The 5,963-nt window shown below is 39.2% G+C and overlaps 1 pseudogene; it reads right to left on the reverse strand.

Annotated features, from left to right (window-relative positions):
* Positions 1 to 2,486: 2,486 nt before the first annotated feature.
* LOC101086590 lies at positions 2,487 to 4,514 on the reverse strand (annotated as a pseudogene).
* Positions 4,515 to 5,963: the final 1,449 nt, after the last annotated feature.

Genomic DNA, 5,963 nt, shown 5'->3' on the forward strand with positions numbered 1-5,963 from the left:
AGGAAAGGAGACAGTAATGGGGTAAAAAAAGAAGCTTAGGTTCTTTTCTTGATATCATTTTTTCCTTTTCACTTTGGTTCAGATAGTTTCACCCAGTTCATAACTAGGTGGTAAGAAGATTCTCATTTTTGACTTTCTTTGATGATTCTCTGCCCAATTAATTTTCAAAAACTATCTCCTCGCTGCATCGTTTTCCAGATTTTACCAAAATCTTCTAAGCTATATGAATGGATAAGATTCCAGCTTACAAAATAATGTCAATGTGCTTATTACATTTGCCTTTTCTAAAATACAAATAGCATGGGCTTTCATTCAGCAAATGGTCATTAAAAATTATTAAACAAGACATTTGTACTTTTCAATTGTTTCAACAATATCTATTTATAGAAATTTTCATATTTCAAGTCTAAAAGGTATAATTTTGACTTGTTTGCATTTGTTATATTCACTGTACATCTATTAACATTGTTCACTAAAAACTCAGACTCTGTAGTCTATTGTTTTCTCCTTGAAAAGAGCATCCATTTCAGAAGCCTGCGATTATGTATCTGAATTCTATTTGATCAAATGAAATGATTTTAAATAGTATCTATTACAGGTGACAGTGAATTTTAATTATTTTTAAAAAATATTTTTTAAATGTTACTCATTTTTGAGAGACAGAGCATGAGTGGGGGGAAGGGCAGAGAGAGAGAGAGAGAGAGAGAGAGAGAGAAAGAGAGAGACACAGAATCCAAAGCAGGCCCCAGGCTCTGAACTGTCAGCACAGAGCCTGTTGTGGGGTTCAAACCCACAAGCTGAGAGATCAATGACCTGAGCCAAAGTCAGTCGCTTAACCGACTGAGCCACCCAGGCTTCCTATTTGCCATTTGTGTATTTTTTTTTAGGGAAATCTATTGAAATGATTTGCCCATTTTTATCTGGGTTGTTTACCATTTAGTTGTGTTTTTTATATATTTCTTTTTTGAGTTATTTTCCTAGTGTTTGCGCTGGCGAGTCAAGCTTTAATTTTTAACAATCTAGTTAGGTTTAATACTAACCTAATTTCAATTATACACAAAAATTTTGCTCTTATATAACTCATTTCCCTCTCCTATCCTTTGTACTGCTGTTGTCATATAAATCCCATTATTATACACCACGTGCCCACCAACACAGATTTATACTCATTTCTTTATGTACCTTAAATGAGGTAGAAGAGAAAAGATTTACAATTCAAAAACAAATGCACTGGGGCAAAAACTTTTCATGCAGGGAGCTCAGAGTCAGGTTAGTTAAAGATAGCCTTGCAAAGGGGTTCTTCTAGGGAATGACTGGACAGGTTAAACAATCATTCTTGGGAAATGAGATATTGAAGGAGCTCCAATCCCATTCCCATCCAATCTCCAGTGGCTAATAAGGCTGTAGATTTTGATCATGTTTCTGTGCTTTGATTTTCAAGCCTATCTCAGAACTGGAGACCTAGGGACTCAACTAGGGCAAATTAAATCACTATAATGCTTGCCGTTCTAAGATTCAGTTACTTTTCTTGAATAAACACTCACATGTATCTTGGATTACTAAAAGTATCTTCTTAATTTCCAGAGTTTTGAAAAAGTAAATTCTGAAAATCTTTGTGAGTTTTGTCGTTTCTTTTATAGATGAGAAATAATTTTGGAGGTCTTTATTCAGCCATTTTTACTGACTACCTTATTATATATTTGTGTTCAAAGTAGCAAGACAGGGTAAAAGAAGCCTTGAGATTTGGGAATCGAGAGAGAGAGAGAGAGAGAGAGAGAGAGAGAGAGAGAGAGAGAGATCCATATGAGGCTGAAGAATTTGTCAGTGGCTAAATTATTCAGTTTTGAAGATCATACTTAAGAGTTTAGTTTAGGCTTTATTTTATTACTTAGTTTAGTCTTTTTGTGTGTGTGAAGAAAATATTTATTTTAAGAAAAAAAAATTAGTTAAAAAAATTTAACAAGTTTCACTTAGCAAAATACACCCAAAAAGAAATCAAACTACAAAAAAAAGTTTTTTAAGTCAAGGCCTCACTAAGTCCTACAGTATTAGCAATGTGTCTCCATTTTCAAAATTAACTTATTCTTGGGGGCACCTGGGTGGCTCAGTCGGTTTGGCTTCCAACTTTGGCTCAGGTCATGATTTCATGTTTCATGGGTTTGGGTCCCACATCGGGCTCTGCACTGTCAGATTCTCTCTCCCTCCCTCTCTCTGCCTCTCTCTCTCTCAAAATAAATAAATAATTTTAAAAAACACTAACTTATTTTAAAAAACTGAAATTTAAACTGAAAAGATTTTAAATAAAAATGAACTATAATGAACAAACATGAAAAAAACTCCTCTTTGAATTAGGGATCTAACACCTTGAGTTTTCCAAAAAAGTATGCCTTTCAGTGTGTTCATGTCATGTGATATAAAAGATCCATGTAATGTACTTAAAACTACTTTAACTTAGATAACATCACTCTGAAGTGCACTACGAAAATGTTAATTGAGAAAAGCTGAAAGTAGTTTAGTTTTTACTCATTATCACATGATAATGTGATAAGAAAGTCTGCATGAGAAAACACTGAAGAGGTGATTTTTTAATGCAGATTACACAAAACTCGTGGTGCAAAATGGGTCCCACAGCTTCCTCTAGAGTAATAATTGCTTTTCGCTGCTTGTTGGCTGCCTGTGAAAATTTGATCGCAATAACTCAAATGCTCCTACGAAACTAGTCATATCCACCCATGCCGCTTTGGCCTCTACAGTCAGCCCTGTAACAGCCACTCACAGACTGACTCTCGAGGCCTCTGGGAGTGGACTGGGTGGACACTCCCATGCCTTGCATCATCTGGTTGCTACACACCCCTTGCTGGCCCCAGTTGCAGAATTCTGGAAAGGTTCTACGTATCCACATTGCGTGTTGGTCCCGTCTTTGGATATGGCTGCCACAACTTCTTCCTGAGTGGCAAACTCCATGTGGGCTCCGCCCCTTACTCTTCAATCAGAGCCACTGTCAATATGGACTCTCATAGGGTTAAGTGGAGAGAAGAAGTCATAAATGTCATTCTCTGTGGCATCGTATGGCCACCCTCTCATGCGGACTTGGTGTACAGTGGTACTCTGGGTATGAAATCGCCACCTCCGATCTGTGGTCACACCTGCCCGAGAGACAGTAATTGAGGTCTCTCCCCAACAGATCAGTTGTGAAGCTGTAGCCATCGCTGAGGACCCGGTAGTCCTCAGAGCCCCCATAGCTTGCACTATGAACACCAGACCTCATCCTCTGTAGGTCCGCTTGCTTGATGATGCCAATATGCCTGTTGGCTATGCCAGGGTGGTCATAAAGCCCCCGCCACTCTTGAGACATGAACTTCAGAGGGAGACCCTAGTATGACCTAGCTTCCTCCTGATTGCTCTTGAACACTTCGATATACCTGTGCCCTGTTCTCTCCTTGTGCTTCTCTAGGCCCTTCTCAGCTAACTCCTGTGAGGGAAACTACACAAAGACCTCCCCTATAATCTTGCCCTTGGGGTCCACAGGCAAGGTGGTCCACAATTCCAGCCATAAGAACAGAACAATTCCTCCCTTCGTCATCCAAATGGGAGTCCTCGGGCCACACAAAGCCATCAGTGGCTTCAAGACCTAATCCACCTCAGTTCTGTGTGACTTAAACACCTCAATGCACCAGTGCCCATGCTTTTTCTGTCTTTTTTAAGGGCCACTTTTACATCAGTTTCTGATTCAAGTCCAACAAAAGCCTCACCACTCTGCCTGCCTTCTCTAGTGTAGATGAAATGAATGCCTGCAACCCCAGTGTGAATTGTGCAGTCAGAAAGCAAATTCTGCTTATCCTTAGCAGAGCAGGACTGGGACAGGCCTGACCTCAAAGCCTTCACTTCCTCAGGGCCCTACATCATGGACACTTGAGAGGAAAGACGCCAAATGAGGTTGGGTACAGCTTTTTGTGACTTGAACAGCCAACCCCAGGGGGCAGGGGGAGATGCCCATAGTTGGAGACACTCCTGGTAGGTAATGAATTGTCCTAAAAAAGAGCTATATGACCATCTTGCCTCAGTGTCACAGCATTCACCAGAGCAACCAGGGTGGTGGTGCTGGGGATTGGGATGGGGTCGAGCCCCCTTCGTCCTGGGAAAGGCTTTTAGTTTAATCTTTATTCTCAAGGTACAAGGATGTCACCAGAGAGCTTTCAATAGAAGGACAGTATGGACTTAGGGAGATTCATCAGCAAGGAGAAAGAGAAAAGACAACTCCAAGGTGGTACATAGAAAGGAGTGGAAATGAAAGGGGGTGGACATAGTTGAGAGCTATTTGGGAAATAAAATGAACTGGGCTGTTGGTGGATTGAAGGGAAAGAAGCCTGAGGAAGAAATTCACAAGAGGACACGGCTTCCCTGCCCCTACATCACCCTGCAGGTCTGATGCCGGCTAAAGGGTCTGAAACTACTACCAGAGTTTCATCTTGGATGAGTGAATATAAAGTGAAACTGCCATGAAGTGTAGTCATCATCAGTACAAGAAGTACAGTGATCTCTCTCTCTTCAAATTGACAAAATAAAAAGAAACTCCTTACAAGCAGAAGGATTGGCAGAAGCTCTGGTTACTAAGAGAAGGCAGGAGAAGAGACAAGGGACAATGGCTGGAAGTAAAACAAAACCAAAATCAAACACCTTTCCATCTCCTCCTCTTAGAATTTTATGGAAATCAAGACACCGAAGGAATCTATTCTTGGAGACTGCAGCTCTGTTTTTTCTTGCAATTGCTTGAGATCTCATATGAAATTTGATTTAACAACTCGAAATATTTTCACAAAGGCTAACATTTTCACCCACCCTTCCTTGATGTAGCTATGAGCTCTCCCTATGTATATCTCTAATCATGCCCCTGAGCTTTACCTAAGTGCCACGATTGCTACAATCCTACTACCGGTAACCTCTTATGGTGACATTAATAGCCCAACTTGGGATAGTGGACTTATTGTTTTAAAGACTTTTCTTTTGTTAAAAAAAAATGATTGTTTAAGTTTATTTATCTACTTTGAGGGAAAGAGAGAGAGAGAGAGAGAGAGAGAGAGAGAGAGAGAGAGAGAGAGAATGAATGAGTTGGGGAGGGGCAGAGGGAGAGACAGAGAATCCAAGCAGGATCTGCACTGTCAGCAAAGAGCCTGGTATGGGGCTCAAGTTCACAAACTGAGATCTTATCCTGAGCTGAAACCAAGAGTCAGACACTTAAGTGACTTAGCCACCCAGACGCCCCTGTTTTAAAGGTTTTTCAATGGCTTACTCCCTTAATAACAAATTGGGAATTATGACACTATCAGGAATCACCAATTTCCAAATTAATTGCTTGACCAAGATAAAAAAAATATCCTATACTGATATAGGACAGCAAACACCAAATAGTAATAAATGTTATTTAAATATCAGAATGGTACCAGGATATATTAATCACATAAAAAACTTTGTCATATAACTATCAACATAGCATTCCTTCACAAATTTAAAACAAGGACATTCCACATCTAGTATTATATTGTACAGGTAAACTATAACTTTCATACACATAAAGAGAGTTTTTAGAATAATGTGATTTCACTATTGTTTTACATAGCAATGAATTAGAAATACCCTAAATGAATTCCCATAGTTAATATTATAGTGATAAATTATGAAAAAATGAGATCCTTCTATATGTACTTACATGGAAGCATCTTCATGAAATATTAACAAGAAGAAGAAAGGTGCAGAACAGTTTGTATAATGTATTACTATGTGGGGGGAAAACATATATGTGATTATACAAAGGCTACCTTTGAAAGGATCCATAGGCAACTGGTCATAATAGTTAACCTAGGAAGGGGAAATGAAAGGCTGAGAAGTTTGGAAAGGGAAGGGATTGTGTGCTTTTTTGGTATATGTTTTCTTGTATTTTTAAATGCTGAACTATGGGTATATAG

The sequence above is a fragment of the Felis catus genome, chromosome C2, assembly GCF_018350175.1.
Source record: "Felis catus isolate Fca126 chromosome C2, F.catus_Fca126_mat1.0, whole genome shotgun sequence".
NCBI lineage: Eukaryota > Metazoa > Chordata > Mammalia > Carnivora > Felidae > Felis > Felis catus.